Below are 12,650 nucleotides of genomic sequence, written 5' to 3'. Positions count from 1 at the left end.
AATTCTTTCCATTTACACAGTCATAGTCACAAATGACAGCTGTCATGTGCAAACAGTAGGTCTAACTGTGATTGAACAAGTGTGGCAGAGGCCCACACTCCTTGTACTCTACACGGATGCATACCGATTCGAGTGTGCAGAATCAAAACCATTTTTTGGCTTGTTTAATAGCAAATTCGTGTTTCCAAATACGTCAGCCTTTTCTCAACACCGTGGTAAGATGAGCTAATCTAGACTGTTTGACCTGAGCAGAAGTTGGGCCTCTAAGTAGCTAGAGATCATTCTAAGCAACTTCCCTCAGGAGGTCACTGACGTTATCCAAATGGAAACATTGTCGAGCTATTACCTTTTGAAAGTTGGGTGAGTTCTATGGGTCACCTTTCAAAGTAATATTTTGAAATGCGCTTTAGAAAAAAATCTAAGTCAACAAGGGAAATGAATTATGCTAATATACACTTATCAAAATGATTAAAAAGTGAATTTGTGGAATTACTATATAGTGGGTAGCTCTTAAGATTATGCCCAATCATAATTTTTCTTGCTATGTGTAATTCCATTCTCTTGAGTGTGGGCTGGACCTTGTAATACGGTTCTGAAAAAGACAGCATGGTGAAGGCGATGGTTTGTTATTTTCATGATTGAGTAAAAGGGACTCCAGCCTTCCTCCACTCACCCTCTCCAGCTGTTGTTCCCTTGAGTAAAAACTAGCTGCTCAACTGTGGCCTGCATTACAGTGAGGGTCACAGCCCACTCAGAAGACACCAAGAGAGAGCCTGGCCTTTCACAGGTTAAGTGAAGGCAGACAGATTTCTGTGAGTTCGAGGCCAGCCTGGTCTACATAATGAATTCCAGGACAGCAGAACTACAGAGAAAGACTCTCTCTCTCTCTCTCTCTCTTTCTCTCTCTCTCTCTCTCTCTCTCACACACACACACACAAAGTTAAGCCCCTCAACCCAAATATTCCTGAGGAACGAAATCCTGCCAATGATCTTGCAAGTAAGTTTAGAGGCAGAATTTTGTGCTGGCTGCTGTCCTTCCCAATGCCTGGAGCCCAGTCCTCCAGCTCCAGACCCAGCTGAGCCAAGCGAGGTCCTAGTCCACGCAACTGTGAAGTAATAAATTGTCTTGTTTTGTTGTGACAGGGTTTCTCTGTGTAGCCCTGGCTGTCCTGGAACTTGCTCTGTAGAGCAGGCTGGCCTTAAGTACAGAGATCTGCCTGCCTCTGCCTCCCAATTGCTGGGCTTAAAGGCATGAGTTACCCTGCCAGACAATGAATTGTTTTAAATGACAAAGTTTTGGGGTGATTTGTTACACAGTTGTAGACAACAGTCTTATACAGAGTTCTTTATCAATGCATGAAACAACATCAAGACTGACAGTAATTTTGTGGTATGATACATATCAACAATATTTGGAAACACCTGAAATGACTTAACTGTGATAGAAATTATGTAGCAATCTTTCTAGGAATAAAGCCACAGATATCAATAACATTCCTGTAATTTCCTGCATCCCATTGGGATGAAAGAAACGATCATTTTCAGTTAGTATTTAGAGAAAGAAATAGAAATGTATGCACATGTATGTTAATTAGAATCATATGCATCTTTTATCCCATAAAAACGTGTTCTCGAGAAAATCCTTGAAGGTGTAAGACTGCTCAGCAGTTAAGAGCATGTACGGCTCTTGCAAATGACTCACCCTCAGTTCCCAGCACTCCCAACCATCTAATCCCAGTTCCAGTAATCAACGCCCTCTTCTGGCCTCCATGGGCACCTGCACTCACATACTCACACTCACACACGTACACGCACAATTAGAGATAAAATAAATCTTTTTTAAATCCTTGTTTTAAATAATAGCTCATTTGTAAGGACTTCTAAAATTCCGTCTATCTATCTATCATCTATCTATATATATATATCTCAGGTACTAACCTCAGGTGAAAGATATATGCTGTGGCCATTGCAAACCTTTTTTTCCCTGTGGTTTAATATGAATTTAATGTTCTTCCTCTACATTTTTCCTCTTCTCTAAGTCTATGCTAAATTAATGTGGAATATGTAAGATTTTTATAAGTGAACATGACTCAGCTTCAGACTATCTGAATTGTTAAAATTAGCTCTTTAGAGATGTGTCAGCTTTTGAAAAAAATCTATAAGCTAAGAACGTTAAGGAGGGAGTTTCCTTCAGTGGTGGGAGAAGTCACTTTCCTTGTGTTACAGCCACCGTGCTCAGTGGCTTTAAGCACAGTGTCCACCCCTTCTCTCTTTGGTTAGCTGATGATACTCTTAGAACTGAAAAAAGAAGGCAGATGTGTTGGGGGTTGTCGCGATGGCTCAGCAGGTAGATTCCTGCCACTGAGGCTGACAATGTCGCTCTGATCCCTGACCACATATAGGAAGGAGAATGTCTCTGACATACACCCCAGGAGTAGTTTGGATGCTCCCATTGCCACCTGAGCCTCAAAAAAAAGTCCACTGGGGGCACCTAGGAGAACTGCTTGCCCGCATCCTTGCAGAGAGGTGGAGAGCACAGACCACAGCAGGCAAGGCAAAGGGTTCCTGATGAGAAACAGTCCACCTGCATGTCTGTCTGTGCACCAGTGTGTGCCTGCACCAGGGCCAGAGAAGGCACAGGGTTCCCCGGAACTAGAGTTACACAGCTGCGAGCTGCTGTCTGGGTGCTGGCATCTAACCCCGCTCCCCCGGAAGAGCAGCAGTGCCCTGAACAGAAGAGCCAGCTCCGCAGCCTTTGCTCTGTTTTAACACAGATTCTTACTACATAGCTAGCTGAAGGGGTTCTGGGACTCTCTATAGGCCAGGGTGGCCCAAAACTCACCTATCTCCTGTCTTTGTCTCCCCAGAGTTAGGATTAAGGACTGACATTCCTGGAACTCGCTGGCCGCCAGCCGAAGCACTCAGTGAGCTTTGGGTTCAGAAAAAGACCCCATCTCAAAAAACAAACAAATACAAGCCAAAGTAGAGAACAATTTGCCATCAACCTCTGGCCTCTGTACACTAACATGTGTACACGTATGTATGCTAAGCAGACACACACCAAAATAAGCAAACTCATATCAGTTGTCTCTCTGGACATAAAGCCCTGTCTTCAATCCTTCACAGCACAAAAACAAAACAATGAAACAGAACCTACTCCACCAGATCAACAGCATACAGAGATGCCATGAGCAATACTCAGAGAGTGTGAGTCTCAGCTTAGACTTCCACGCCCAGGTTTGCCATCAATCAGGTAAGGGCTTATTTTCAGATGTGCAGGTGTTGTGTAAACTTCTCCTGGGAGGCAGACAGGACCCCACCAAGAGACCAAAGACGATTCTGTTCAAGTCTAGCTTGGTGAAGTGTAGTTAGGGTTATCCTCAGGAGCACGGGCTAGTGAGCAGCACCCACACTGAGGAACCTCCCTCCACTCTGCACCCCCAGTCGGCTCCCCCACCATGAGCTGCCTGCACACCCCAGGGGTCCTGGGAGCCCACCCATTGCAGCGGTCTCCCCGAACAGCAATTTTTCTCTTCCAAATCTTCTATTTCTGCTCTCGTTTCATTAAGACTTTTGCCCCACACTTTTTGCCTGTCTTTCCCAGCGTGACTTCAGTTCTCATTTGTTCCAAGACTGTTTGAATCAATCAGGTCTTTTCTGAACTTGATCATGGTCTGCTAATGAAAGACGGGGTGCTGAGCTGCCTGGGGCTGGCTGGCCAAGGCAGGAAAAAGCTTCCCTAAGGAGGCAAGAGGGCAGTCCAAATGGGGGGCCCAGGAGGCAAACTCAGACAGGCCAAGAATCCACACATTTAAGCAGGATAGACAGGAGACTGTTCCGTGTTTGGTGCAGGCCTGGACTATTTATTACCGGACTAAAATAACCCATGCTCTTTCTGGTCTGCTATGGAGGCACACCCCAGGGACCGTATATTTTTATTCCAGACCTTCGGGCCAGGCAGTGAACTCAGTCCCAAAGGGGGTGCCTCTGAGCTAAGATAGTCAGGGCTTGGGAGGGCCTGTTTGCTCGGGCAGGAAATGGCTCACGGAGGGCAGGGGGCAGGATCCACTCTTTTGGGGAGAGCGGTTGCCCTGGGAAACCTCTCACCCTCCATCCCACCCACCCCCGTGGACCTGTGGCTGCTGGCCTCTTCCCCTGTGCTCACCAGGCACTGATGGCATTGGCCTGGAAAGAATGCCTGTGCCAGCTGGGCCTCGCCCGCTGCAAGAAGAGGGGTTTGGGCCGATGGACAGTCTGCCTTGGGTGGGGTGGATGGGAAGTGTGACCTTTGAGAGGAAGTTGTAGGGGGCTTCCAGGTTTTACTTTATAGAGAAAGGAGCTGGCTACAACAGTCGCCATCTGCAGGAACGGCTCAGTCCCCAGTTGATAAGGCCCTGAAAGCAGGGATGAGGGTGACTCAAGGACAGAGCGCTCGCCTCCACCGCCAGGCCCCACACCCCATCCAAGATGATGATAGACAGATGATAGATAGATTGATGATAGATAGATTGATGATAGATAGATAGAGGACAGATAGATAGATTGATGATAGATAGATAGATAGATAGATAGATAGATAGATAATAGATAGGTGACAGATAGATTGATGATAGATAGATGATAGATAGCTAGATAGATGATAATAGATAGATAGATGACAGATGATAGATAGATAGATAGATAGATAGATGATAGATAGATGGATTGATGATAGATGATAGATAAATAATTTTTAAAAGCACAAAACTGAAAGAACTGTAGGCTTGTGGGTGGCTCATAAGTTAAGTGTGCACACTCCCAAGTCTGCTGGCCTGAGTGTGATCTCACCCCATATGGTAAAATAGAGAGAAGTGACTGCCACAAGCTGTTCTCTGACCTCTACACATGTCCTATGACGCACACACGCACTCACACACAAATACATGCACACACACACGCACACAAAAATGCATGCAGATAAGTAAGAGAGTTGTGTTAGAGTGTCCTCACAGTTTTTGTGTGCAGGTTGTTGGGTTCTGAAGTTCTCTCTCTAAGGGGCGTGGCTGAGGCAACAGGCTGGTTCCCAGGAAGGGGCTTGGACAGGGTGACGGCCTGTAGTCAGGCGTGCTACACACAAACCCGGGGTGTTTCTACTGTGAGCTGAAGCTTATCCACTGCTCGTGAGAGTCCCGCAAAACTGCAGTTTCACATTTGGGGAAGGGGAAAGAGCTCATGCCCTCCAGGATGAGCGCGCTGCGGCCCTCGGCGCCCGCCTGTCCGGAGTGCGGGGAGCGTCTGGAGAGGCCGCTGTGTGCACGCGGGCAGCTGGCGCAGCTGTTCTGCGGCCCACGCTTCCTACCCACAGGCTTCAGCCAGACTCCGGGCCGAGGCTCTCCTTTCCCTTCCCCTGCTTCCTTCAATTTTCTCTTCTCCCTCCACTCTTGCTTCGGGTCTTGGTTGTTCCGAGTCTCTGTGGCAGGTTTTTAGGTACGCAGCAGCGCTCCACCCACACACCAGGAATCCTGTGCAGCCCGGAGGAAGGCTCTGTTCCCGGACGGAGGCCGTTCTCCAGGCTTGACTTCAGACTCTCAGCAGCTCCAGCGGCTGGGCGAAACGGACATCTCGCTAACGTGGAGCCTATTTTAAATAAGCCGCGAGGTGCTGCTTTGGTGAGGCGCTATTAAAATAGATAGCTCTGTGATCTTCCAGGGCGTGCTGTGGCCTCTGCTTTCGGCAGACTTGCTTCCTCCTGAAATCGCCGAATTACAATGTGGACGGATGTAATCCTCGTTGTGTTCCTTTGTGTTGGCGGGATAGAAGAAATGCTGTGTTTCTTTCTATTTTCATGGTTTTAAACTGAAGTCGTGTTCATCGTAAAAGTCAAAGCTAAAGACGTTACATAAAGTGTGCTGGCGTGGATAATGTTGTCAGAAAGTTTCTGTCAGCGTGCACACTCTCCCGGAACGGGGACTTTCTGCGTCACCAGGGCTCAGGAGAGCTGTGTTCTCCGCTTGCACGGGGACTCACCGCTGTGGCGGACGTGGCTTCCACAGCCACACCAGCCAAGCGAGCTGCCTGCAGCCTGGCTTTCCTCTAACCGCCTGTTAACTCCACTCTGGAACAAGTCAGCTCCCTCGCAGCCTGCACACCAGAGAGGCCTGGTTGTCCTGGTCGGGATGTGAAGTGTGTTTGAATGCTGGGTCTGCGGCTGTGTTTGGAGCCTCGGGAACGCTACAAGGTGGAGTCTCACCGGAGGAAGTTGGTCCCTCGGGGTGAACCTCAAGAGTTTATAATCTGACCCCACTTCCTGTTTCCAGGTGTGAGCAGCCTCACACGCCCACTGACACAGCAGAGCCCCTTCCACAGCCATGCCCTCCCCACCACGACTGTGCCCTCTGAAACTGTGAGCCAAAATGATTTCTTCACAGCAAGGAGGAGAGTGAGCCATACAGAAGCAACTGTTCAGACCACCCCTGGCTAGCTCCAGATGCGTAAATAGCCGAGGATGTTTGAGCCGTTGTGAACCCTGAGATTGTGAACTGAAGAACCTGTTTCTTGTGTGGTGTGGCTCATCCCTAGCACACACCTTTAATCTGAGAGCGTTCTTTAAACAGGATTAAATAAAGTTAACCCTAGGTCAAGAGGTGGAGCAAGAAACCAGCTGACAGGGATTAACAGAAAGAAGGAACTTTGAGTTGAGGGATATTTAAGACAGCGTAGAGAAGAGGCTTTTGGCCTTTTCCTCCTGGGACCTGAGCTGTGGAGGAAATGCTTCGTCCGGTGCTTTCTCTGCCTCTCTGAGCTAGCAGGCTTTCACCCCAGCATCTGTCTTTATTAGTAAAATTGAATGATTGGGATTTCTTTCATTAAAACAATAGGCATGCCTTTTTTTGATTCTTTCAGCCCCAACCACTGGTGAACCAATCATTACTCCACCCAACTGAGCTTCCCCACCCAACTGAGCTCCCCTAAATTCTGGTGAGAGCTAAACACGGAAAATTGTAAATGATCATTATTGCTCTGAGGACAAATCGTAAGGGCCATCTTGCTATGTCGTCAGGTAATGAATATCACTTTCTGTCCTTACTCCAGATGTGACTAACAGAGGTGCTTGGTTAAGAATGTGAACACAAGGCTGGAGAGATGGCTCAGCGGTTGAGAACACTTGTTACTCTTCCATGAGATCTGAGTTCAGTTCTTAGCGCCCACCTTATAACCACCTGCAGCTCCAGTGAATCTGATCCCTCTTCCAATCTCCACGGGCACCGGGTACACACGTGATGTACATACACACATGGGGTACACACGTGATGTACACACACTTGCAGGCACACCCTATACACATAAAGAGAAATCCCCTTTAAGAATGTGAATGAACACATACTGTGTATCTTGGTGTGTGTTCATACACATGGAATGATCCTCTTTACACATCAGCACATGTTTTATTCTATTTTGTTTATTTATTTACTATTTTGGTATATTTACTCAGTATGTGGACCAGGCTGGCCTTGAACTCACGGAGCTCTACCTGACTCTGCCTCCCAGGTTGCTGGAGTTAAAGTGTGTCTTACTTTTTAGTCACAGTTCATTGCTCTGCCTGGAGTGACTCCATGCTTCTTTCTGTTTTCCTGGAACAATTATGCTCCTCTTTTATGCACTGCCTGCTGCTGCCCTTGCTCAGGGAAATCTACAAAGCTGACGACACTCCCAGCCTTTCCAGAAAGGGCTTGCTACCCTTCTTCACTTTTACTGGGAAAAAGTTTGTCATATGGACTTATCAGTCAAAAAAGTTACTGTCTCTTTCTTTTTAAAGTAAATATATATGTGTATGGAACAAGAAAGTGGATTTAGCCTGGGATCCGGATAGTTCCCCTCTAGTCCCAAGGGCTCCTCGCTGGATTTGTATGGAGTCCATGATACCAGACACAGGCTAGCGATGAGTATGAGGCTGACCTCACACAAACCACAGGAACCACAGCCCTGCTCTAGCAGGAGGAGCCTTCTCCATCAGGTTCCTTTTTTGGGAATATGTATGATCATGCCACATGGCCAGTTCCCCTCCCCGCCCGTCTGACACAGGCTTAGTCGGCCTTACCTCACCGGCACATTCCTGAGTGTGCACCAGGTCACTCCTGTGACCTCAGCCTTCCTGGTCCTCAGCTGACCTTTGGGTCCGTGTCTACCGGAAGGCCACAGGAGATGGCTCCGTCACCCGCCTCCCCTGGTCAGATGCTGTTTAACACTAAGTTCTCTGCTTGTTGTTATTCTCTGTTTTGTCTTGAGACAGGCCTTTGCTGTTTAGCCCCGACTGGCATCAAACTTATGATTCCTCCATCTTCATACTCCCAGTGCTGGGATCACATTCATGCGCCTCAGGCATACACTTCACAGCATGCACCTCACAGCACACACCTCAGCCATGTACCTCACAGCATGCATCTCAGCCATGTACCTCACAGCCATGCACCTCACAGCCATGCACCTCACAGCATGCACCTCACAGCATGCACCTCACAGCCATGCACCTCACAGCATGCACCTCACAGCCATGCACCTCACAGCATGCACCTCACAGCATGCACCTCACAGCCATGTGCCTCAGCCATGCACCTCACAGCATGCACCTCACAGCCATGCACCTCACAGCATGCACCTCACAGCCATGCACCTCACAGCCATGTGCCTCAGCCATGCACCTCACAGCATGCACCTCACAGCCATGCACCTCACAGCCATGTATCTCAGCCATGCACCTCACAGCACACACCTCAGCCATGTACCTCACAGCCATGTGCCTCACAGCCATGTACCTCACAGCACACACCTCAGCCATGTACCTCACAGCCATGTACCTCACAGCATGCACCTCACAGCATGCACCTCACAGCATGCACCTCACAGCATGCACCTCACAGCATGCACCTCACAGCATGCACCTCACAGCATGCACCTCACAGCCATGCACCTCACAGCATGCACCTCACAGCATGCACCTCACAGCATGCACCTCACAGCCATGTGCCTCAGCCATGCACCTCACAGCCATGTACCTCACAGCCATGCACCTCACAGCCATGTACCTCACAGCCATGCACCTCAGCCATGCATCTCACAGCCATGCGCCTCACAGCCATGCACCTCACAGCCATGCACCTCACAGCATGCACCTCACAGCCATGCACCTCACAGCATGCACCTCACAGCATGCACCTCACAGCATGCACCTCACAGCCATGCGCCTCACAGCCATGCACCTCACAGCATGCACCTCACAGTCATGCACCTCACAGCATGCACCTCACAGCCATGCACCTCACAGCCATGCACCTCACAGCCATGTGCCTCACAGTCATGCACCTCACAACATGCAATCACAGCCATGCACCTCACAGCCATGCGCCTCAGCCATGCACCTCACAGCCATGTACTTCACAGCCATGCACCTCACAGCATGCACTTCAGTCATGTACCTCACAGCCATGTGCCTCACACCCATGCACCTCACAACCATGTGCCTCACAGTCATGCACCTCACAACATGCAATCACAGCCATGCACCTCACAGCCATGTACTTCACAGCATGCACCTCACAGCCATGCGCCTCAGCCATGCACCTCACAGCCATGTACCTCACAGCATGCACCTCACAGCATGCACCTCAGAGTATGCACTAGCGATTGCTTTTAACAGCCAACATTTGCTCAGTATCTGAGTCAACAAGGGAACTTGCTACAGAACGAGATGGAAGAAAACAGTTACTGCAGCAGGTGCGATGGGCAGGCCTGCATCTCAGCACCACGAAGCAGAAGCAAGAGGGTTGCACCAAGAATGAGGGCTGCATGGCGAGATCCTGTTTCAGATGAGAAAGAGAGAGAGAGAGCAGAGAGGGAGAAGAGAACGAAAGGAGAAGAAAAGGATGAGTAACAGAAAAATGAAAAACAGCTACAGAAAGTGCATAGAGCCATACATAAATGCTCAGGACTGTAGACTCCATATTGAGTGTGTGTGTGTGTGTGTGTGTGTGTGTGTGTGTCTGGCACAGAAACAAAACAAATAAACTGTTGGAAGAAGAAATAAAGGAGTATTTGTCCAGTAGGGCTCTGTGTTGCTGTGAGTCCTGCTCACAGCAGAAGCCAAATTTATGTTTCCTTAAATAGCCTGAATAAAGTCTCTGGGAAGAGGAGGGGCAGCGCCGACTGCGGCGGTGTTGAGCGTCTGCCATCGGCGATGATTCCATCTCCAAGCTGAAAGTCTCTGACCAGCTGCGTACAGTCACTGTGGGTGACGTCAAGCCGCCAGCCGGGGACGGGGGGGGGGGGGCTGGGGTCCCCCGGGGTTTCTCTCCTCTGGTGGAGGTGAACAGCATGCTGGGAGGCAATGCTGGATGCCTTGAAAACATGCGCAGTTTGGAAGTAGTTGTGTGTTCACTGTCACCACCACAGCAGGCCTGATGGTGGACCTCGGTGCTTGCAGAGAGCACACACAGAATGGAAGTGCCTACGCCCAGGCTCCTTGTTCACCAGCGTTCCCTTGAACTCAGAGCAGCGTCTGGCACATGTTGGGTCCTTGAGAAACTTGTTGCATGAACAGGCAATACTTAAATCATGCACAAAGAAGAACGAAGGAATAAATATGTTCTCGGTTGCCAATAAACCCAAGGCATTCTGGGTAACAATGGCACCACTTAGACTTAGCCACAAAACTGTCAGGTCCCACTGCAAAAAAAAATAAAAAAAAAGGGAAAAATCAGGAGTCAGGGAAACAGGGACTGAGGGCTAACCCAAGGAGTTTTGAAACTCTTCATGGTCTTGGGCTAACCTGGGCTTGGCTTGGGTACTCTGGAAGGCAACACACAGCAGAAGAGCGCTGTGCTCTTCAAAGCCCGGCTGATGGAAGGCAGCCTAGCCTAGAAGGACCACACCAGCTGGAAGGAGAGTAAGGAGATGTGATCTCCTTCTGACAAGAGGGGCTGGGCAAGAACTAAATGGGTGGGTTCCAGTGCCAGCCAAGAGCTAGAATGTGGGCCTGGGGAGCTCAGGCCAAAGCCAAACTTGCTGGGATGCCATGGACAGTAACTGGGGGAAGCTGCGGCCAGTGGGTCTGCGTGGGTACCCAAGGGTTTCTAGGTCACTATGGGCACACCTGATTCCATGGGCCACCAGTGGGGAAGGACCGACCGTGTCTGCAGCTTCCCAGCCACATGAGGTACCGTCTCACAGCCGAGATGAAAGAAAGCCCCGACTAACACATCTTAGGGGAGAAGCAGTCTGTTCTGGCTCAGTGTCTGAAGGCGGAGGCCCTCACAGCAGCAAGCATGGTGAGAGCAGCTGTAGCTGGTGCCAGGGAGTGAGGCCACTGGCCATCTTGCTTCCACAGTCAGGAATCAAAAACTTGAGAGCTGCCCACGGTCCCCTTTCTGCTCACAGTCTAGGACCCCAGACCATGTTCAGGGTGAATCGTTTCCGGAAACACCCCCACAGACATGCCCAGAAGTGTTTCCCGGTCGACATGTGGCACACACGTTTAGTCCCAGCACTTGGGAGGAAGAGGCAGGCAGATCTCTGTGAGTTCAAGGCCAGCATGGTCTACAGAGTGAGTCCAGGACAGCCAGGGCTACACAGAAGCTCTGTCTCAAAAAGAAGGAGGAAGAGGAAGAGGAGGAGAACTGTTTCCATGGTGATTCTAAATGCCGTCACGTTGAAGTCCAGCTTAATTATCACAGGCGGATACTTTCACCGCTCTGGCATTTGTTTCTTGCTGTGTGTGCCAGCAGGACAGTTTTTACACCAAATGAATCAGCGAACACTATGTCTCTAGCACCAAGAGTTGGCGCATCATAGTCAGGATTTAAAAAGAACGAGGTCTCCCTGTGGAAGAGCTCGGGGAGGCAGAGCTGAACTCTGAACCGGCCAGCCGTGACCTAGCAGCGGCTCAGCTCTGCCTCTTCCTTGCAATGGGCAGAGCAGGGATGAAAGAGCAGGAAGGAAGAAGGCAGCGTGGCCGCCATGCTAAGCTTAGCTCTGAAAATACTCCTTTGAGATTATACCGAGAAACACCCCTTCCAACAGCGGGCAGCAGCGGCTCCTCCTCATTCTTTGTTTTGAGGTAGGGTCTCATGTAGCCCAGGCTGGCCTCAAACTCAAGTCTTCACTTGAATATCTGGTTGTCCTGCTTCTGCCTCCCAGGAGATGGGCCACCATTCCCAGACAGTGCGTTTTCCCGTCAGTATTTTCTGTTACAGAAGAGTGCTAATAGGTCAGTCTTTGCCAAGACAAGGTAGGCCCGGCCTTCAAGATCCCTGCTTCACAGAACAGTCTGTGAGGTGTTCTGGGCCTTTAAGCTGAGGATGGGTACCCCAACAACGCTGAGGAACCTTGGTGACTGTCCAGACAGCCTCTGTGCAGTTTTGGAAGCTGCTTACGCAGATAATGTTTATCCATCTCAAGTCTCTGAGGGGGTTGAGGACTAGATAGTCACAGGCTTACGGTTTTCCTTCTTAACGGTTAAAGACATAACAGCTTAAGTTGTTTAAGATCTCATAGCATGTTTTAGGGTCTAAAAAGGTGTTCTAAAGGTGAGAAATGTCAGTTCTGGTAAGAATGTGACTTAGGTGCAAGTCTCTGGACTGCCCAGCACGGGACAGACGGAGGTGCTTTCTCCCAGGCTG

Source organism: Meriones unguiculatus, chromosome 5, assembly GCF_030254825.1.
Source record: "Meriones unguiculatus strain TT.TT164.6M chromosome 5, Bangor_MerUng_6.1, whole genome shotgun sequence".
Lineage (NCBI taxonomy): Eukaryota > Metazoa > Chordata > Mammalia > Rodentia > Muridae > Meriones > Meriones unguiculatus.
This window is presented reverse-complemented; position numbering follows the sequence as displayed.